Here is a 23,836-nt window from a genome sequence, read left to right as displayed (position 1 = left end):
ACTCCTTGTGCACCTTGCTGATGAGAAGTGTGCCAATCTAGACCCCGTGCCCTCATCCAGAGGAGTCATCTGGAAGCCCTGCAGGCATTCACAATTCTCACACCCATTCTGCACCATGTCCAAGACAGTTTACCAGTTCAGCACCCTTCATGGAGTAACCCTTGGCCCAACTATTGCTGGAGTCCACTCTGACAAAAAAAAAAGTTGTCAGGCCTGAAGAGGTGCTTGAGAGCCCCAGATCAGACACCATCCATGATTCCAGGCTCTAAGTCCATCAGGATGGCTCAAGGTACATACTTGTAAGAGGAGGCCTTATTGTAGTAGACATTGATGCACTCCAGCTGCAGGTCCAATCTCCCACATAGTTGCCACTGGGGTCTATACTCTACTCATTGCTGATGACCTCCCAGAACTTAGGGCTGAATCTTGTTGCCACACTGCCTGACCTGGATGTGCATAATCTCCCTCAAGCTCCATGCTGTGGTGGGCAGCTATGTGAAACAAGGCAGGGGTGTGTCTGATATTTGAATAGGAGCAACTAGCAAGAACACAGCACTTTTGTTATGAATTCTCATACAATCTTACTCTAGGCTGTGGAATGACCCTCTATAGAGGGCTCTGAGATGAACTGGTTCCTATAAACCTAGTTCTGCATTATTAGGTCTCCAGTTCCATTCTCACCTCTTACACTGTCAATACCTTTGCCTCTCACATGGCCCAGAGGAGAGGCAAGGGTGTCCTCACACTTATGATTCTAACCCTCCTTTACCCTAGAGAAGCCTCTGGCACCTGTCTGAGGCTATGCAGACTATCCCCTTTGTTTTTCTCTGAATCATGTTGCATTGACTATTATACTATGTAGTAAAGAGGGAATATGCTAATTGACCCTCAAGTTGTTGCAAAGATGGTGGCACCCACAGCCAATAAAAAGGGAATATGCTAATTGACTTCCCTGTCCTCAAAGATGGCAGCACCCACAGCCAATAAGGAGGGAATATGCTAATTATCTGCCCCACTCTCAAAAATGGTAGTACCCGCAGCCAATAAGAAGGGAATATGCTAATTGACTACCCTGTCCTCAAAGATGGTGGTACCCACAGCCAATAAGGAGGGAATATGCTAATTGACTGCCACACCCTCAAAGATGGTGGTGCCCATAGCCACAAGATGGCGGCACCAAGTCCCCTCAGCCTCTGCCTCTGGAGTCCCCTAGTCCCCTCAGCCCCCCAGCTGCCCAGGGCTGGCCCAAGGCACAGGCAAGCCTCAGATGTCGGCTGCCAAGCCACCCAGGGCCACCCAAGGCTCAGGTAACCAGGGCTGGCTAAGGCTTGTGCTGCCAGCAGTGGCAGCAACAGAGTTGTGATGGAGTGTCGCCTTTCCCTGATCATGGGGTCGCCTCCTGCGCCTGAGAGCTCCCGGACTGTGAGAGAGGGCAGGCCAGGCTGACGTACGCCCCCTCCAATGCATGAAAATTCATGCACCAGGTCTCTTGTACTATTATAAAATGGTTTCTATTTCAAATATTTTTTAAGTGTATAGTTCAGTGGCATTTAAATATATTCACCTGTTGTTTATCACCACCACCATCCATCCATCTGTCATATATCAATATTTTAAACTTCCTCCTCACTATAGTTTACTTCTCCTTTAGTCTATCAGTATGCTTGGATCTCTCTCTTTAAATTGTGTTCTCCAAGCTACTACTGGCTAACCCACTTGCTTTCCTGAAAGAGTAGTCTACTCTTGCTATCAGTACTTTAAGATCTCCTAATGACCTCACTCTGTTCATCTTTCATTCCCTCTACAATCAGGCTTCTGTCTCCATCACTCTACTAAGGTCAACATTAACATTTTAATTCTGAAAGGTTGAGACACTTAAAAAAAAAATATTTTCAATTGATTTCTGAGAGGTAGGGAAAGGGATAGATACCATCTGCCCTCTAACGAACTGGAGGACTTCTATGCCTGCAGTCATGACTCAGGACCATTCAATGCCAAGCATGACCAAACTGACCTGGGTGCATCCCACCCACTCAGGTTCCCCCTTTGGGTACAGCCTGAGTATACCCAACTTTTAGAAATATCACTCACTCAGGACAAGGAAAAGTGAATGTAAACAGATATTTGATCCAGACACTAAACATTATAAAAGACTTTGTTGAAGGGCCTTAATTGTGTTTCAGGAGACATCTGATCAGAAGCTCCAGAGCATCTGAAACTACATTATTAAGGTAATAGAAATTCAATAAAATCCTGCTAAATTAAAGAGGGCAGCCTCTGCCTGGCCAGTGTGGCTCAATGGTTGAGCGTCAACCTATGAACTAGGAGGTCATGGTTCGATTCCTGATCAGGGCACATGCCTGAGTTGCAAGCTCAATCCCCATAGGGGGTGTGCAGGAGACAGCCAATCAATGATTTCTCTCTCATCACTGATTTATCTCACTCTCCCTTTCCCCTCTTCTCTGAAATAAATAAAAATATATTGGAGAAAGAAATGGGCAGCCTCTGAATGGGGCAATTGAACTCACTTGTTCATATTAAAGCTTCAATCCCTATTAGTAATAATACCATTTTTAAAACAATATATTTTATTGATTTTTTACAGAGAGGAAGAGAGAGGGATAGAGAGTGAGAAACATCGATCAGCTGCCTCTTGCACACCCCCTACTGGGGATGTGCCCGCAACCAAGGTACATGCCCTTGACTGGAATCGAACCTGGAAGCCTTCAGTCCACAGACCGATGCTCTATCCACTGAGCCAAACCGGTTTCGGCTTTCCTTTTCTTGATGTTTCACCTTTTGTCCTCCTTTCCCCCCCCCCCGCCCCCTTTTATTCCTTTTCTGTTTCTAATCACTCTGTTTAGGGCAAGGGAAATTCCAAAGCTATAGGTGTGTGTGTGTGGGGGGGGGGGGGGGGATCACTCCATGAGGCTGCCCCAGAGAAGATAGTTCTTGGGGGCACTGCTGTCTCCCAGACCTATACCTTCCCCACCCCCTCCCCCGTGGATGGAAGCTAATCGATGGAGGGTGGGGAGGGTGGGGATAGGTGGTTGCAAGCGCCTCCCAGGCCCACAGCCCAGGCTGAGGCTAGGAGCAGATTGCACGTGGGGATGGGGGTAAAAGGGTGAGAGGGATGGGAGGGAAGGCTCAGCCACCTCCCAGGCCTATGGCCCAGGTTGCAGCTGGCTGCTGATCACGCCAGGGGTGCACGGCAAATCTCAGGGGGGTAGTGGGGGGAATGCACCGCCTTCCAGTCCACTGCCTGGATCCTGGCTGAGAGCTGATTGTGCCTGGGGTGCACGGCCGCCTCCCAGGCCACTGCCCAGGTCAAGGCTAGGAGCGAATGGCACTGGGGGTGCGAAGGCACCTCCCAGGCCTACAGCAGGGGCCTCATGCTGCCTGCTCTCAGTGGGAGCCCTACCTGGGCCTGAGAGGACTGGGTGCCGCCATTTTTGTCTCGGAGTGATGATTAATTTGCATATTACTCTTTTGTTAGATAGGATTGTACTCCATAAGCGTCTGTAGATGCAAGTGGTGAACCTCCCCTACAGGCCACGTGCATATATAAAAAAAAGTTTTCCCTAAGTGGCAGCCCTGATGAGCTTTAAAATCATTTTTCATGAGAATTTTCAGCTGAAAATATTCAAGAACACACAAATGAGAATATATTTATTTTTATAATATTCATTGCAAATTGATTTTTTAAATTAAATTCAAAATATCATTGCTTGTGGGGATAGCTTCCATTTTGGACACATGGCAGTTAACTGGTTAAATGAAGAATTATGCAAAAGAAGCAAGGAAAGGATAGTGGAATCAGAAAATTAGCAGAGATTAGATTAAAGGTCTAGAAATTCCCAATACACAGTTTAAATATTTGGAAACGAATACATTTTACTTCCCTTACCTCAGCACTCCAAGATGTCTGTGCCCAACTGGAACAGTCTGGCTTGGAGAGGGAACACCCCCAAAGAGATAGTCTGACTTCACTAGGAGCAAACAAAAAGTCAATCTGGCAAAGGCCAAAGGATTATGCAACTGAAGTCTCCTCCCCTGCTTTTTCTTTGGACACTCCTCTAACTTTCGCCACACTGATAAATAATGAGGATTCCAAGGGTTCTTCTATCTTTGGCCCACTTTTTAAAAATTTCATTTTGCACTATTCTGAAACTGTCTCCTGGACATCTCTATCTGAATATGTGAGGGCATCTCCAAGTTGGGTTACTTAAAACAGAACTCCTTATTTTCTCTACCAAACTTATCACTCCCCCTAGATTGCAACCCTAGTAAAACTGCCATCCACTCTAGTCAGAATTCCAGGTTTTGGCCTCCAACATTACTTCCAACCTTCTCATTGCCAAAAAAAAAAGGGAGGTCAGGGACTGCACTGTGTTAAGTACTGGAGGGAGTGAAGAACATACAGGATGCACTCCCCATTTGTTCTTCCCCCCATTCCTGGCCTTCCAGCCTCACTGCCTTGAACTTCTTATCTCTACCTGCATGCTTGCAATGGCCAAGATCTACATTTAGTTTTCCTTCACATGGATCCTGCCTCATGGTGGGGTTTTTTATTTTATTTTTATGGTAAGATGTACTGAGTGGCCAGATAATTATGATCTCTGAATGCATAATAATCTGGCCACTCAGTGTGTGTGTGTATCTCCTATATAATAAAAGACTAATATGCAAATTAACCACCACTCTGCTAGACCCACAAACCACATCCACCAGCCAATCAGAGCAACTATGCAAATTAACCGCAACCAAGATGGCTGCAGCCACAGAGAGCAGGAGGAAGGCTTGGGTTTCCCTGGCAATGGAGGAAGCCAAACTTTCCACATACCCTGGCGGGCCCAGGCCTCCACTCAAGGGTACAAAGTTTCAATTATAGAAGGTAAATAAGTTCCAACAGAAATGGTGGCAGGCACAGAGTTGGAAAGAGCAATAAGTAAGGGTTACCCCGGGCGATGGAGGAAACCAAGCTTCTGAAGCCTTGGCTAGCCAAGGCCTCCACTCCAGGCTACAAAGTTTCAATTGTAGAAGATAAATAAACACCAGATACCAGGGCCTCCACTTGGGTTGCTGGGGGGTGTGGCCAGCCTGCAAACCACCACAGGCCCCTCGCCCAGGCCACCCACACCCTAAAGGAATCCCCACCCTGATCTGGCTGGCTGGCCCTCACCCATGCACCAGGCCTCTATCCTATCTAATAAAAGAGTAATTTGCAGATTGACCATCACTCCAATACACCAGATGGCTGCTCCCATGTGGTCAAAGATCCTGCCCCCATGTGGACACAAGATGGCCACCACAAGATGGCCAGCAGGGGAGGGCAATTAGGAGGGACCAAGCCTGCAAGGGAAGGCAGTTGTGGGCAATCAGGCAAGTAGGGGAGGGCAGTTGGGAGGCACCAGGCCTGCAAGAGAGGGCATTGAGAGGGATTAACCCAGCAGGAGAGGGCAGTTAGAGGAGACCAGGCCAACAGAGGAGGAAAACTGGGGGCAAACAGGCTGGCAAGGGAGCAGTTAGACATCAATCAGGCTGGCATGGGAGCGGTTAGGGAGTGATCAGGCTGGCAGTCAGAAGTGGTTAGGGGCAATCAGGAAGGCAGGCAGGAGAGCAGTTGGGAGGCAGCAGTCCTGGATTGTAAGAGGGATGTCATATTGGAGAGGGTGCAGGCTGGGCTGAGGGACACCCCATCCCGTGCACAAATTTCATGTACACACACACATACACATACACACACACACACACACACACACACACACACACATTAGTGGCCTGGTGCATGAATTTGTTCATGGGTGGGGTCCAGCCAGCCTGATTGAGGAGACAATTTGCATATTAGTGTTTTATTATATAGGATATACACTGAGTAGCCAGATTATTATGCATTCAGAGATCATAATAATCTGGCCACTCAGTTTATATAATCACAAAATTTACTAATTAAGCCATTTTTAAGTATACAATTCAGTAGCATTAAGTACATTCACAATGTTGTGTAACAATCACCACTATCTCCAGAACATCTTCATCACAAACTCTGTCCCCATTAAACAATAAGTCCCCGAACTCCTTTCCCCTCTATCCTCTGATAACCACTATTCTTACTACCCCTATGAATTTGCCTAGACTAGGTACCTTATATAAGTGAAATCATATAATATTTATCCTTTTGTATCTAACTTGTTTCATTTAACACAATGTTTCCAATGTTTATTAGTAATGTAACATGTACCAGAACTTCATTCCTTTTTATTGAACAAGAGGCCCAGTGCACAAAAATTCATGCAATAGTAGGCTGGCTTTCCTCTGGGACCCGGGCTGCTTCCCTCCAGCCACTGGCAGGCACCCAAGACCTGGGTGCCTTCCCTTTGGCTGCCTGTAGGCACTGGGACCCAGGCTTCGCCTCTTCTCCCCGCCCCCCACCCCCCCCCCCCCCCCCGCCCAAGCTTCGTCTGGAAGGCTATCTGGTTTAATTAGCATATTACCCTTATATTATTATAGATAACATTCCATTTTATGTACATATTCACCCATTAATGGATATTTGGGTTATTTTCATCTTTTGGTTATGAGGAATGATGCTGATATTTTATTTATTCAGATTCTGTTTCACGTTTGAAATGCCAATTCATATGTCATGTTTCTTTCAAAATGTTCTTTCTAATCATGCCACTCCCCTATTTACACACTTAAAAGATACACACAACACAGGTTTTTATTTATTTATTTATTTTTGAGAGATGAAGGGAAAGAGGGAGAAACATCAATTAGTTGCCTCTTCTCATGGCCCATACTGGGGAACCAGGACACAACTCAGGTATGTGTCCTAACCAGGAATTGAATTGGTGACCTCTTGGTGCATAGACTGAAGCTCAACCATGGAGCCATACTAGCCAGGCTGTTTACACACTTTAAAAGACCATTTTGCTGACAAATTAAACTCCTTGGCTGCCAGCCTATACTGGCACACCCACATCACTCTCTATCTCTTACCACTCACCCCATGTTATGGCCATTCACACCAGTTTGCTGCTCCAGGACATGACATGCTTTTTTCTGCACATCTTGCCTTCAAAGCCCACAATGTGCTTCCCCACTTGTAAGAAACATGCCTCTGATTCATCTTCATAGAAAAGAAACAGCATATGGCCAGGCAATTACTGAATTTCCTCCAGAGCAAACAGGATGTGGGGATGGGGAGAAGGTATGAGAGTTATCACATGACTAACAGCACATTTTCTAGGAAGATTCCCCTAAACAAAGGAAAGTTGAGCAACTAGAAAGATCTCAGCCCATTTTTTTTTAATGGCCCAATAGGAGACAGAAAGACCTAAGACACATAGGAGAAAACAGGTGACCTCATAAGACTCAGCAATGAGGAACTGAAGGAAGGTCTAAATAAGTAGGCTATGCTCCCTGCCCCATGTACGTGCGTACAATAGACACCTGTTCTCAAGAGTGTTATTAAAAGTCTCACTTTTGCCATGCTTCTGTTTCCCAGCCCATCATTTGAATTCAGATGGGTGAGCCATTTCTCACACCACCTATGTACATACATTCAACCTCTTCAATCTTTTTTTTTTTTTTTAATATATTTTATTGATTTTTTACAGAGAGGAAGGGAGAGAGGGATAGGGAGCTAGAAACGTCGATGAGAGAGAAACATCGATCAGCCGCCTCTTGAACACCCTACAGGGGATGTGCCCGCAACCAAGGTAACATGCCATTGACTGGAATCGAACCTGGGACCTTTCAGTCCGCAGGCCGACGCTCTATCCACTGAGCCAAACCGGTCTCGGCTCTTCAATCTTTTCCATCAGGGCTTCAGTTTCATATTTTCTCTGAGCCCTTCTCAGATCAATTTTGTTCTTTCTTTCCTCTTAGGTACAGTTCTTTCTTCTGTCCCCCAAACACTGCCTAGTAGACTCTGTGCTCTTATAGGATAACAAGTGTCTCTTGGTCAGGTTTCTATCACCAGCATTTAGCAGAATGACAGACCTACAACAAACATTAAATCTTTATAAATAAACTAAAATTTTGGTTTATGAGCATATACTTTCAGTGTTCAAGTTAAACTGTATCTTTAAAAAGCAGTAGAAATACTTGTGGGTTCAATATTTTATTTGAAAAATCATATGTTAGTTAGGTTGCTAACTTCCAATCCTCCACTGTGTTAATTCCTTGAGAAAGAAGCAATAAATAACTACCTCATCTGTCCCCTGCCTGAGAAGGAACACACCTCCTTAAAACCAAAGGGCTACCTGTAACTAAGAAAAGTCTCATATCAGAATATGTAATAAATGTGTACAAACCAACTAGGAAGAAAAACAGACACTAAATGAAAAATGGGCAAAAGACTTGACTAAGTAATTTACAAAATAAGACATTCACATAGTCAAGAAGCATCTGATTCAATATCATTAATCATCAGGAAAATGCCAACCATTATTATACACCCATTAGAATGACAAAAATAAAGACAGATGATATCAAGAATAGGCAAGGACATGGAACAAGTGGAACTCTCAGACACCGAGTAGAAACTGGCACAACTACTTTGGAAAACTGTCTGGCAGTAGTTTAAAGCTGAATATAAATCTACCATAAAACTCAGCAATTTTATTCTTGGTGGTACATCCGAAAGAAATGAATGTCCATGTTGATCAAAAGACAAGAAGAAGAATGTTTAGAGAATCTTTATTCTCAATACTCCCAAACTGGAAACCACACAAAGATTTAAAAAAAAAAAAAAAAAAAAAAAAAAAAAAAAAGCAAAATGAGAAATAAGCTGCAGTTATAGGCAAACTGGAATATTATGCAGCAATAAAAAGGAGTGAACTACTGCAACATGGATGAAACTCACAGATCAATGTTGAACAAGAAAAGGCAGATACAGAAAAGAATATATTGCACAATCAAGAACAAACACAACTGAAATCTAAGGTGCAGAAATCAGTCAGAATAATGACTGGGGATTTTGGGTGGTACTACTGTCTGGGAAAAGGCAAGAGAGACCTTTGGGATCTTGATCTGGATGTTGGTTACACAATATGCCAGATAATGTTGTGTCAGCTTGGTTAAGTTCAGAAGTATGAATCCCAGAATCTCCAGTAAGAATTGGCTAATAAGAGAACTTGCATGGGATTTGGAAGATGGAATTAAAGCAACAAGCATTGCTTTCTGAAGGTATTAGCAGTTCAATGGAGTGAGGGACAAAGCCAGGGAAGCCTGGCAGGTTCCAGCCTGCCTTGCTCTCTTGCATACTACATCCAGCTCTTCTTTCTCACTGCTGACCTTGCAAACTGACAGCCCCAGGCCCACCACCAGAAATCTGGCAACACCTTCCCATAGAGCACTCTAGAAGCTCCCCTTTGTTGGTTCCATTTGGCAATGTACATGCCTGGCTTCTCAGATTTCCCTGTAAGTTCTGTCTTGCCCACCCATGCAAATTTGTCAACCAGAGTGGTTAGTACTCCTCTCTGAACTCCAGCCCACCCTCCTCACCCTTACCCTTTAATCTTCACTTCCCCAACTTCTCCCACAATTGTGTAAGGTCTAATTCTTATAATAAACCTGTTATCCCGCCCGGCCAGTGTGGCTCAATGGTTGAGAGTCAACCTATGATACCCCAGAAGTCACGGTTAAGTTCCTGGTCAGGGCACATGCCCACATTGTGGGTTCGATCCCCAGTGTGGGGTATGCAGAAGGCAGCCTATCAATGATTCTCTCTCATCATTGAAGTTTCTATTCCTCTCTTCCTCTCCTTTCCTCTCTAAAATCAATAAAAATATATTTTAAAAAATCCCTTATTCCTAAAGTTTCATAGTGGCTCGACTCCCAGTTGAACCCTGTCATACATATCGATGTTTATACATATAAAAATTCAAGTTGTATACTTAAAATTTGTATGTAGTCTTTTAAGAAAATACATCACACTAATATTTAAAACATAGTTTTAAAAAAAAAAAAAGAATAGAAAGAAATAACCCCAAAATGACATCTTTTCAGTATCCTGCGTCAACACTAATCTGAGGATCACCTAGCAAACACATGAATGAACCTACGCTACATCTCACATACCCTAACATAGAGCTGCTTGGCATAAGATCTGAACGCCCAATAAGTGTGGCTTCTGACCAGAGCCAGGGTGGTGCATTTTAAAAATAGCACATAGGACACATGCTCCCTGCCTGGCAAGCTATCAATTCCCTGGAACCAAGTTTCATAGTCCAGAGTGAGCTTTCCCTTTTGGTCAATTCACAAAATTAAATGTATACCTGAATGCAAGTGAGTTTAGGGTCTCTAAATGGGCAGAAAGGGTCATGTGGGGTTAGGAAGACATGAGTCACAAATCCAGCCTGTGATCTTGACCAGGTAGCTCAGTTGGTTGGAGCATCGTCCCATACACCAAAAGGTTACAGGTTTGATTCTCGGACAGGGCATATACCTAGGTTGCTGGTTAGATAGGTAGCCATTTAATGTCTTTCTCCCTCCCGCCCTTCCTCCCTTCCCTCCTCTCTTTCTAAAAAATTAATAAAAACATATCCTTGGGACAGGATTAAATAAAAAATCCAGTCTGTTGCTGGTCGCTGTCTGTGGGGTGATCAGGGCCCTGCTCTAACCCACCTTGACCTGGTGCCACCCACTCACCTGCTCCACCATCCCACCATGGTCCTGCTCTTGTCAGGGCCCCTCAGGGCCAGCAGCATCTCCACTGCCACCTGCTGCCAGCACCGCATTGCCAACGCTGGCCATGTTTCACTCTGCCTCCTGGTGATCAGCGCATGTCATAGCGAGCAACTGAATTCCTGGTCTCCAGGTCAAACTACCGAGGGGACACTTTGCATATAAGTCTTTTATATATATTAACTAGAGGCCCAGTGCACAAAATTCGTGCAGGAGGAGGGAGGACCCCTGCACCATCTCCAATCTGGAACCCCTTGAGGGATGTCCAACTACCTGATAAGGCCCAATCCTGGTGGGCAATCAGACATCCCTTTCACAATCCAGGACTGCTGGCTCCCAACTGCTCGCTTGCCTGTCTTCCTGATTGCCCCTAACCACTTCTGCCTGCCAGCCTGATAGATGCCTAACTGATCTCCTGCCAGCCTGTTTGCCCCTAACTGCCCTCCCCTGCAGGCCTGGTCCCCCCCAAATGCTCTCCTCTGCAGGCCTGGGTCCCTCCCAATTGCCTTTGCAGGCCTAGTCGCCCCCAACTTCCCTCCTCTGCTGACTTGGTCACCCCTAACTGCCCTCCCCTGTAGACTTGATCGCCCCCAACTGCCCTCCTTTGCAGGCCTGGTCCCTCCCAACTGCCCTCTCCTGCTGGCCATCTTGTGGTGGCCATCTTGTGTCCACATAGAGGCAGGATCTTTGACCACATGGGGGCAGCCAGCTTGTGTGTTGGAGTAATGGTCAATCTGCATATTATTCTTTTATTAGATAGGATAGAGGCCTGGTGCACAGGTGGGGGCCAGCTGGTTTGCACTGAAGGGTATCCCGGATTAGGGTGGGAGTTCCCTTGGGGCGTGGGTGGCGTGGGCAGCAACCCAAGAGGAGGCCCTGGTATCTGGTGTTTATTTATCTTCTACAATTGAAACTTTATAGCTTGAAGTGGAGCCAAACTTCCTACTTGCTCAGTGGCATCAACCATTTCTGTTGGGATTTGTGTATCTTCTATAATTGAAACTTTGTAATCTTAAGTGGAGGCCTGGGCCAGCCAGGGTGTGCAGAAAGCTTGACTTCCTCTATGGCCAGGGGCAACCCTAGCCTCCTGCTCTTTTCAGCTCTGTGGCTACTGCCATTTCTATAATATTTGGATTTATGTATCTTCTATCATTGAAACTTTGTAGCCTTGAGTGGAGGCATAGGCTGGCACGGGCAGGCAGAAAGCTTGGCTTCCTCCATTGCCGGTAAACCCAACCCCCCCTCCTGCTCTCTGTGGTTGCAGCCATCTTGGTAGGGTTTATTTGCATATTTGCTCCTGATTGGCTTATGGGCATAGTGGAGTGATAATTAACTTGCATATTACTCTTTTATTAGATAGGCTATCTAAGACAGCCCAGTGACTATATGTTTGCAGAACAGCACAGAATTAAACAGAATCCAAGTGGGTGAAGGAAGATGAATACGAATGACTGTGGCTGCCAGTATTTTTTTGTCCAATAAATCAAAATCCTGAACACTCTAAGAAAGGTATATAAATATTGCTTCACCCCACCAAGGATAGTTCTATAGATTGGGAGAGAAGCCTGTGTAGTCCTGCCTTGCCAATGATGTCTCCTGTCAGACATATTCATCTTCTCCTCTTTCCAGAGTGGTATGACTTTTTTTGATCAAGCTTTTGGAAATAGTCATTATGGTCAGTGTTCATTCAGGTATGATAATGAGTACGAAGAAAGAAAGGTGGGTTGAAAAAATGTGTCCTGAGGTAACTTTTTGGACCTTACCTAGTCTAACGATAGCCACCAGTGGACCTTGACAAAAAGAAAGCTCCATTTAGGAGCTTCATTCACTGATGCAGAAGCCCCTTAAAAAGGAGCCTGAATTCTTGATTAGGCTTCTAAATAGTCCGAGTAGTTACAGACGACAAGTGTCCAGTAATTCTGCTGGTCAATTCAAGGCAAGTCCAACTCATGATACCATCAAAGGCAGCCCTGAAGGGTTTAAGTCTCATGGGCACTACAAAATTCAGCTTGGGTCTGTTCTGCTGAATAATCAGCAGATTATCTATACCACAGTAGGCCCAGTATGGTCCCAGGTGAAATCAAATCTCATAAAGCCCACTCAAAAATAAATAAACCATGGGAGGACATATTTGCCAATGATATCAATGGTAAGGGTTTAATCTCTAAGATTTACAGAAAACTCATACAACTTAACAAAAAGAAGATAAACAACCCAATCAAAAAATGGGCAACTGATCTAAATAGACACTTTTCAAAAGAAGACAGAAGAATGGCCAAGAGACATATGAAAACCTGTTCAAAATCACTAATCATCAGAGAGATGCAAATCAAAACAACAATGCGGTACCATCTTACACCAGTCAGAATGGCTATCATCAACAAATCAGCACACGACAAGTATTGGTGAGGATGCGGAGAAAAAGGAACTCTTTTACACTGCTGGTGGGAATGCAAACTGGTGCAGCCACTGTGGAGAACAGTATGGAGTTCCCTTAAAAATCTAAAAATGGAACCCCCATTTGACCCAGTGATCCCACTTCTAGGAATATATCCCAAGAAACTAACAACATGAATCAGAAAGGATATATGCAACCCCATTATTCGTAGCAGCACAATTCACCATAGCTAACATTTGGAAATAGCCTAAATGCCCATCAGCAGATGAACGGATTAAAAAACTATGGTATATCTACACCATGGAATACTATGCTGTGGTTAAAAAAAAACGTTTCTACCATTTGCAACAACATGGATGGAGATGGAGAGCATTATGCTAAGTGAAATAAGCCAAGCAGAGAAAGATAAACATCACATGATCTCACTCATTTGTGGAATATAATGAACGGCACAGATTGATGAACAAGAACAGAACTAGAGACTGAGTAACTTCAATCAGAACCTCAAAGTTCAGGGAAGGAAAGGGTGGGGGGAATAAGGGGGAGAAATCAACCAAGGAACTTGTGTGCATATATATGAGCCTAATCAATGGACACAGGTAACAGGGGGGTGGGGCATAAGTGGGGGGTAAGGGGTAAGAGGGGGATAAGAAGACATATGTAAAACAATAATCATAATCATAATCATAAAAAGAAAGAAAGTGTGAGGTAACCGGAACCCAAAGAACACCCAAGCACGTCTTTCCTGCCATGCTAGCTAGTCATCAGCTGTACGGTAAGATAACCTGGGGCTATTAGGGAAGTATTTCTGGACATATGTTTTTGATCCTTTATGGATGGGAGTCCTTACGTGGGCTGATCTCCCTGCCTAATGTAGCACTGATGATAATAAACACCCTGGTCATGCAGGAGGACCATGGGTGGGGCAAGGAAGTATAATTACACAGGGGTCACCACCCAGCTTCCCTTCTGTATGACACAAAATCAAACCACTGCTTCTCTGTGTGTAAAACTAAAGAAAGGTTTCTGACTTGCGTGGACACCAAAGGAAGGACCATCATTACTTCCTCCTGGGAGAGGTGCAGAAAATGTAACAAAGACCTTGTCTATATAAAAAGAAATTGGCAGCCAGTTTGAAATGGAATTGCATGGCCTAGAGCAAAGAATATCCTTTGATATTATTCTACAATGTCATAAGTTTTCCCAGAGTTGGGTTATCCCCTATTACCTATAATAGTACCTCGCATCTTTGGGGATCAATAAAAAATCATCTTTTTGGTGCTTGGAGACAAAGATAACACATCTCTAGATATTTTAGAATTACAACAGCATAATGTACAACTATCACAAACAAACTTACAAACCAATTCGTTGAATGTGTGGCAGCAATTTAAAAATGACATAAAAGGATTAATCCCTTCCACAGTGTAGAGAGCTCCCTGGGAAGGCACCTGAGCATTCTATATTGGCCCCTCTGGTCCTTTTGGCCAAGAGTGACCCTTTTCTTGTGGTCTATTTCCCTCAGCTGTTGCCTGAGCTTTCAGTTCATGTCGAAGGCTGAAGCATCATGGTGGCTGGTACCATGGATCTGTCTCTCACCCAGTGGGATGAGCTGGGCCCTCTCTGGAGAAGAAACCTGGGTTTCCCAAAATATGTGAGAAGTGCCCGGGCCTTGCCAGCAGGTGAAGGGATCCCAAGACAGGTGCTGGGGGTGGAGGCCATGGGGGCGTAGGCTACCAAGGAGACAGAACTAAACCTCACATCACCCTGCTTGGCCCCAAAGGATGGTTGGTTAGCCAGAGACGGGTAAGATTCCTCAGGGAAGGAACAACCTAAGACAGGCACAGTCGCACAGGGGCCATCAGGAGAGAACTTGGGGGTCAATAGAGGTGGGCACAGACCCTTACCACCCCTCCAACTCGTCAGACGCCTGAACCTTCAACCCTTCTAAGGGATGTCTCCTGCCCCCATGTCTGATTTGCTTCCCATGCCCAGCTCAAATTGGGACCCAGGTAACAGACAGAGACTTGGCTGACAGCAGGAGCCCTCTCACTGCAACAAGACTCTGTTTGAGATGTCTTATACCCATGGTGTGGGGAAGTAGGTTTTTGATATCCAAATCCAGCATAGTATCAGGAATGCTCAGGGCCTACTCAAGAATGCAAATAATCCTTTCCACTAATACACAAAGGGTAAAATAAGGTTGTTGATAGAGTGTTGAGTTTGACAGTTGAATAGTCAATTCTCAGAGATAATTAAATTGGCTAATTGAAATAAGAGAATATTCTAGAAAAAATAATTGCACTATACAAAAAACTGTTCCTAAAATGTTAACAAAATGCTTATTGGCAGTTCATCTCATGGTAAAATTTCACAACATATAATGAACCTAAAGCAGTAATATTTTAGAGCAAGTAATTAAAATGTAAAAGCTATCAAGACTACATTATAAAATTTCCAAAAGCCTCATAATATTTAAATTAAAAAAGGGGGTGACAGTGGAAAAATATCATATAAGGAAAAGTATCCAGCAAGTAAATTACATCTAGAAAATTTGTACTTTAGAAAATTAACTTTCATTTGAAATGCTAACAACAAGATACCCATAAAAACATACATGGTGTCAAAACAAGCCAGAGGAAAATCATTTGGGGGGGAGGTGGGGGGGGGGGGGAAAGAAAGAAAGAAAAGGAATCCCAAGTCAAATTCATAGAAAATATCCCTTTATTAACTTTTGGTCTAGAATATGTTTGTATATTTTCAGAAAACAACTCCAAGACCGTGTGGATTCCTGCAATAGAGAGGAATTGACAGGAGTGCCCCAGCCATGAAGACAGAAAAGAATCAATCCAGAGATGGAAGATGCTGACAACACCTTGCCATACTAGCAGACAGGAGCTGTGTGTCACTGAAGGATGCCCAGGACCAAACCAGAGATTGTCAGAACTGTATAAACACCATTTGTCAACCAACCAGATCTGAAATACCATGGCTGACACATAAGGAACTGTTTGACATTGAAATTGGGACTCAAAAGAAATGTTGACCCAGAAAGGAACTCTCTACAGGCTGATTCATTTGCCTCTCAGCATAATCATTATGACTTGTCTCAGTTTCGGTCCTTATAAGGGAATTCCTTGTATCACATGATCTAACGCATCTAGTGGAAATAATGAACAACATAAATTGATTAACAGAAACAGACCTGGAGACAGAGAAGCAGCGATCAGACTGTCGGGCCTCAGAGGGAAGGTAGGGGCACAGGGGAGATATCAACCAAAGGACTTGTGTGCATGCATATAAGCCTAACCAGAGGCCATGGACAACAGGGGGTGGGCATACATGGGATGGGAATGGGGGGATAAGGGCAATTATGTGACACCATAATCAATAAAGAAATTTTAAAATAAACACATAAATAAATAAATAAACAAACCGGTAAATTTTTTACATTTCTTTTTTCCTAAGTAAAATTTTTCAATTACAGTTTACAGTCATTATTTTGTATTAGTTTCAGGTGTATAGCATAGTGATTAGATAATCACGTACTTTACAGTGTTCCCTCCAATATTTCCAGTAGCTACCTGGCACCAGATACTCTTATTACAATACTGTTGATTATATTTCCTATGCTGTACTTTATGTCCCCAAGACTATAACTACTAGTCTGTACTTCATGATCCTTTCATCTTTTTTACCCAGTCCTTCAACCTCCTCACCTCTGGCAATCATCAGTCTATTCTTTGTATTTATGAGTCTGTTTATTTCATTTAGCATAATACCCTCTAGGTCCATCCATGTTGTCACAAATAGTAATGTTTCATTCTCTTTCATAGCCAAGTAATATTCCATGTATAGATGTATCTCTACTTTTTAAAAATCTACTTGTTTACTGATGGGCATTTGGGTTGCTTCCATAGCTTCGCTACTGTAAATAATGCTGCAATGAACATACGGGTGCATATATTCTTTTGAATTAGTGTTTTTGGGTTTCTTTGAATATATACACCCAGGACTGAAATCACTAGGCCATAAGGAAGTTCCATTTTTAATTTTTTGAGAATCCTCCGTAATGTTTTCCATAGTAGCTGTACCAATCTATATTCCCACCAACAGTGCACAAGGTTTCCCTTTGCACCATATTTTTGCCAACACTTGTTTGTTGATTTATTGATGATAGTCATTCTGAAAGGTGTGAGGTGATATCTCATTATGGTTTGAATTTGCATATCTCTGATGATATTGACATTGAGCATATTTTCATATGTTTATTGGCCATCTGCATGTCTGCCTTGGAGAAGTGTCTGTTCAGGTCCTTTGCCCATTTTTTAATTGTATTGTTTGTTTTTGGTGTCCAGTTATATGAGTTCTTCATACATTTTGGATATTATACCCTTATCAGATGTATCACTAGCAAATAATGTTCTCCTATTCAGTGGGTTGTTTTTTTCATTTTGTTGATTGTTCCCTTTGTTGTGTCTGGGGCACAAAATTCATTCATTGGGGGAGGTGGAGGCAGTGTTTCTCCCAGCCTATACCCTCTCCAATCTGGGACATCCCTCTCACAATCTGGGACTGTTGGCTCCCAACGGCTCGCCTGCCTGACAGCATGATCACCCCCTAACCACTCCCCTGCTAGCCTTATCAACACCTAACTGCTCCCCTGCCAGCCCAGTCACCCTAACCTCCCTTGCAGGCCATCTTGTGGTGGCCATTTATGACCACATGGGGGTAGCCATCTTGTGCAAGGGCATTTGCATATTACTTCTTTATTATATAGGATTTCAGGTATACAGCACAGTGGTTAGACACTTATATAACTTACAAAGTGATCCCCCCCCCCCCCCCAACAGTCTTAGTATCCACCTGGTACCACACATCTATACTAATAAAACAGTAAAATGTTAATTAGATCGGGAGACCTTTCAGAGACCTTCTGGACATCCTTCCAGAAAAAGGCCGGGGCTTGGCCAGCCTGCAAACCACCCCCAAATAGCCCTCAGCCCCTCGCCCAGCCGGCACCACCCCCAGTGAGGACCCCTACCTCAATGGGGATGTGGCAAGCCTGCAAACTGCCCAGGCCCCTCACCCAGGCCGGCCCACCCCCCAACAGGACCCCTACCCTGACCCAGAACCCCCTTCAGGGAAGACCAGTTGGCCTCCACCCATGCACCAGGCCTCTTAACTTTACTAATAAAAGGGTAATATGCTAGTTAGACTGGGAGACCTTCCAGACAAAGCCATGGTGACGGGGTCAAGGCAGAGGTGCTTAAGGGCGATCAGGTCAGCAGGGGAGGGCAATTGGGGGCAAGCAGGCTGGCAAGGGGGGGCAATCAAGCCAGCAGGGAAGGACAGTTACGGGCAATCAGGCGGGCAGGCAGAGAGGTTAGGGGCAATCAGGCAAGCAGGCAGAGGCAGTTAGGCAGGCAGACAGGTGAGCAGTTAGGAGCCAGTGGTCCCAGATTGCAAGAGGGATGTCTAACTCCAGGTTTAGGCCCGATCCCACAGGGTGCAGGCCAGGCTGAGGGACATTTCTTCCCTGTGCATGAATTTCACAGGCCAGGCCACTAGTAATTATAATAATACTAGAGTCTCAGTGCACAAAATTCATGTATGTGGGGGAGAGGGGTCCCTCAGCCTGGCTTGCACCCTCTTGAAATCCAGGGTCCCTCCCACAATCTGGGACTGCTGGCTCCTAACTGCTCTCCTGTCTGCCTGTCTGATCACCCCTATGGACTCATCTGCCTGCTTGATTGCCCCAAACCACCTCTGCCTGCCTGCCTGATTGCCCCTAACCACTCTACCTGCCTGATTCCACCTAACCACTCTGCCTGCTTGATCACCCCTAACCACTTACCTGCCTACCTGATCGCCACCAACCACCTCTGCCTTAGCCCCCACAGCTTCATCCAGAAGGACGTCTGGAAGGTCTTTCGGCTGTCTGGTCTAATTAGCATATTATGCTCTTATTATTATATAATTATTATGGACTATAATCCCTATTGCTGTACTTTACATTCCTGTGACTATTCTATAACTACCAATCTGTACTTCTTTTTTTTTTTTTTTAAATATATTTTATTGATATTTCACAGAGAGGAGGAAGGGAGAGAGATAGAGAGCTAGAAACGTCGATGAGAGAGAAACATCGACCAGCTGCCTCCTGCACACCCCACACTGGGGATGTGCCCGCAACCAATGTACATGCCCTTGACCAGAATCGAACCTGGGACCCTACAGTCTGCAGACCAATGCTCTACCGCTGAGCCAAACCGGCTTCGGCCCAATCTATACTTCTTAATCACTTCACTTTTCATCCAGTCCCCCCAACACCTTTCTCATCTGGTGACCCTAGTTTGTTCTCAGTATCTAAAGACTGTTTCCGTTGTTTATTTTGTTCTTTAGAATTTGCATATAAGTGAACTTATATGGTATTTGTCTTTCTCTGTCTGATTATATTCACTTAGCATAATATCCTTTAAGGTCCATCCATGTTGTCTCAAATGGTAAGATTTCACTCTTTTTTTATACCTGAGCAATATTCCATTGTGTATATGTACTACATCTTCTTTAGCCAATCATCCTTTGATTGAAACATTTAGTTCATTCACATTCATAATAATTACTGATAAGTATGAAGTTACTGTCATTTTATTGTTTATGGATTGTTTTTGTAGTTCTTTTCTTATTCTTTTGTATGTTGATGACTTTCTATAATTTTATGTTTAAATTCCTTACTTTTTATTTCTTATATATCTCTCTTATAGATTTTTGGTTTATAGTTACCATGTGTTTCAGATATATCAAGTTATGTTTATAGCAGTCTATAATATTTTAAGTTGATGGTCACTTGAGTTCAAATACATTCTAAAATCACTACCATTTTTACTTAACCCCTCCACATTTATGTTTTTGTTATTATTTTTTACTTCTTTTGTGTGTGTTTGTATGCATCACTTAATTTACTGTAATTATTTTTTAAAATATATTTTATTGATTTTTTACAGAGAGGAGAGAGGGATAGAGAGTTAGGAACATCAATGAGAGAATCATCGATCAGCTGCCTCTTGCACACCCCCTACTGGGGATGTGCCCGCAACCAAGGTACATGCCCTTGACCGGAATCGAACCCGGGACCTTTCAGTCCACAGGCCGACGCTCTATCCACTGAACCAAACCGGTTTTGGCAATTTACTGTAATTATATATATCTTCCTACTTTTGACTTTTAACCTATACACTAGCTTCAGTGTTGGTTAATCCACTGCTTTTATTATGTATTTGTCTTCGTCAGTTATTTTTTTCTTTGCAATAAGATATTTTTTTCTCCTCCTTTTCTCCTCCTCCTCCTCATAATACTGGTTTGGTGGTAATGAACTCCTTCAGCTTTTTCTTATCTGGGAACTCACTTGTAATTTAAGCTCCTTAGAGCAGAGGCAACACTCTGAGGCTGTAGCATCCTCTTCATTCACATATTAGAGTTGCCATTATATAGCTAAAATTTACCTCTATGATGGATCTCTCTCTTTCTCCCCCCACTTCCTCCTTTTTTCCCTATCTCTACTCCCTCTCTCCCTTCCTTGTCTTCTCTTTAAAAATCAATAGAAAAATATCCCATTTTTATCTAAAAATAGTAACAAGAACTCCCAAGCTCTGCAAGAAACCAAGTGAAATTTTTTCAATTACTCGTTTTCCTGCAATTAACCCTTCTGCTTAACCTTTCTTAGGTCAGTAGAATACAGTTTCTTTGAAAATGTCTGTTTTTGTCTTATTAGAGAAAATTAAGTCAGAAAAGCCAAATTCTCTTCAGTCTATAGAGTACTAGGTGCTTTCATAAAAATCAAAGATTCTTTTTATATGTGAGAAGCCCTCCTCCCTCTTCTAGGTATCTGAGACTGAGTTTTATGAATAAATCAAAAAGACCTGTAGTTATGGCTCTGTTCTGTTCCTACCTTTTTCTATCTTGCTCGATAACATGAACTGGAGAAGACAGAAGAGCAAGAGCTTTGCTGGCTGCTTTTTGAGGCCTGTCCCATAGAGAAAACAATCAGGTTTGAGGTTTATGCCATAACATCATTAGCCAGCTATCAACATAGAGACAGCAGAGTAGGTTTTGTCTATGAAACTAGCCACTGCAACTCAAATTGCAAGGGGCAGTGCAGGTGTAAGGTAGGGTTCTTTTACCCTGTTTTTGCATTCAACTATAGAAATGAGAAGCAGGGGGGTGGGAAAGAACCCAGAAGTTCCTAGGTGTGAGCAACAGACCATCCAGGTCCTTATACCTGTGCCCCTACCACTCCTGCCACGACTGACAGCAGAAGCATTTGTTCTATGAGGCATGGTGAGAAATCTTCTCCATGCTCACCACCAAGGAAATAGAATTTTAGGAAAGTTGTTTTTTGTTACTTGAGCATGTATGTGATATTCTTTTTTAACTTTTTATATTGTTGTTAATCTTCAACTGAGGATATTTTTTCTATTGATTTTTAAAAAGAGAAGGAAGGGAGAGAGGGAGTAGAGATAGGGAAAGAAGGAGAGAGGGAGGGAGAAAGAGAGAGATCAATTTGAGAGAGACACATCGATTGGCTGCCTCCTGCACACTCCACGACCAACCAAGGTCCAACTGAGGCCTGGAGATCAAACCTGCAACCCAGGGATGTGCCTTTGACCAGAAATCATATTCATGAGCTTTTGATGCATGGACTGACACTCTAATCACTGAACAACACTGGCCAGGGCTGTGTTTTCAAATAGGGTTTCAAAGCAGTGAAGGGAATGGGGATTAAAAGGAAAACACTTTGGTTTTCCCATCTAATAAAGAGGGAATATGCTAATTGACCATCACTTTGTGACAAAGATGGTTACACCCACAGCTGATGCCAAGTTCCCATAAGGAACCTTAATGAGCAATCAGTAGGGACCTGAGGCTACGCCCTCCCCTGCCCCCATGGGGCTTGACATGGGACCTCAGGCCATGTCTCCCACCCCGCAGGGCTTGCCAGGGGACTTAGGCTGTGCTCTCCACCCTGGCATCAGGCTGGGGGACCTCAGGCTGCACCCCCCACCCCAGTGCCAGGCCAGGGGACCTGAGGCCATGCCCCCCGCCTGGCAGGGCTTGATGGAAGACCTCAAGGTGAGCTTCCCGTCTTAGTGCTGGGCTAGGGGACTTCAGGCTATGCCAGGGGACCTGAGGCTGTGCCCCTCTGCCTGGCTGGACTTGACAGGGGACCTCAGGCTGTACCCCCCACCCAGTGGGGCTTGACGAGGGACCTCAAGGTGCACTCCCAGTGCTGGGTTGGGGGAACTCAGGCCATGCCCCCTACCTGGAAGGGCTTGATGGACCTCAGGCCATGCCCTCCATCCTGGCGCCAGGGGACCTGAGGCTATGCCCCTGCCTGGCAGGGCTTGATAAGGGTGGGACTGGCCGGGTCTTGATCTAGCCCAATGAGGGGGGTGGCCAGGTCTGGGTCTTGGGCAATTTTGAGGTGCATGTGGGTGGGCAGGGACTGAACTCTGGGCCCCGTGGTGTGCCCCAGACTCTGACAGGAGGAAGGTTTTCATATATATTTTACTAATTTTCTTTCATCTCTGACACTTCTATTATAAAGGGCAAATAGCAATATTAAATTATTTCCTCTAATTAATCCCCTTTTAATGTGCATGAATTTCATGCACCAGGTCACTAATATAGACATAAGCTAAAATCTCTACACAGAAATTACTTGTGCACCACAGCTTGTTATTCCCTCCCACCACCCCCCCCCCACCCCCGAAAATATGGACCATATTATGAATGAAGCGGTTTGGATAAAGTTAGAATATGGCAGTGACAGAGGGCACAAGACTCCTGGTTGTAGGGGGTAAAGAAGAAAACTCACAGAACAAATATTGTTTATAATCACAGAGCTAAGTTTAATGTGATCTCTCTGCCAATTCAAGCATATTATTACATTAGGTCTTGAACAATAAAGTTAGAGGCAGGGAGGGCATGACTGACCTGGCCCCTGCTTTGCTAATGGCACAAAGGCAACAAACATTCCATGCAAAGTTCACCCTGAATAGAATAAACTGGTGATTATAATAGAATAGGAGTGGATTGATAATTCTCAGGGGGAAAGAGGTGTGGAGGTTACGAGAAGAAACTGGACAAAAACCGTACACCTATGGATGAGGACAGTGTGTGTGTGGGGGTGTGAGGGCATGGGGGGATAGGAACTGGGTGGAGGGGAGCTATGGGAAGAAAAAGGAGAAACAATTGTAATAATCTAAACAATAAAGACTTATTAAATAAAAGAGAGAGAAAGGGGGGGGGGGAGAGATGGGCACTACACAGCTCACCTACAGCTATGTAAGAAAAAACTGCATTTGTAAATGAAAATAGTGCATCTGAAAGTGTTACGAGATGCCTAGATTTCTGATAGTCTGATGCTAGGTCTTCACATAGTTATCTGAGGATGGAATGGGGCACACCATGCTTATAAATCACTGTGCTATTTACTTCTGATATCACTGCACTCCTCTAAGCTTTTAAAGCTTACTATAAATGATAAATACCCTATCAAATTAAATGTGAATTAAATAATGAGTATGAATTAAATACAAATGTCTCAATCATGAGCAGTGATACTTTGGGTTCTATTTTTTAAAGGTATGACTAGATGTAAAAGTAAGATTAAGCCAATAAATATGTTATCTAATTATTAATTTCAGACAATCTAGCCATTAGATCCATTTCCCCTGGTTC

At 43.9% G+C, this 23,836-nt stretch overlaps 1 protein-coding gene across 7 annotated transcripts in view; it reads right to left on the bottom strand.

Moving 5' to 3' along the window:
• Positions 1-23,836, bottom strand: part of MICAL3 (microtubule associated monooxygenase, calponin and LIM domain containing 3) — a 250,954-nt gene that overhangs the window by 177,182 nt on the left and 49,936 nt on the right. Inside the window, exon 2 of one of the 7 annotated variants that reach the window (XM_084878513.1) lies at positions 3,908-3,989. The exons of the other annotated variants lie outside the window; for them this stretch is intronic. The gene's annotated coding sequence lies outside the window, so the exon portion shown is untranslated. The remainder of the gene's footprint in view (positions 1-3,907; positions 3,990-23,836) is intronic. 7 annotated transcript variants of the gene reach the window in all.

Source organism: Pipistrellus hanaki (genome assembly GCF_964339955.1).
Source record: "Pipistrellus hanaki genome assembly, chromosome: 3".
Taxonomy (NCBI): domain Eukaryota; kingdom Metazoa; phylum Chordata; class Mammalia; order Chiroptera; family Vespertilionidae; genus Pipistrellus; species Pipistrellus hanaki.
Note: the sequence above shows the minus strand (reverse complement) of the source record. Positions and strands in the feature narration are given on the sequence as shown.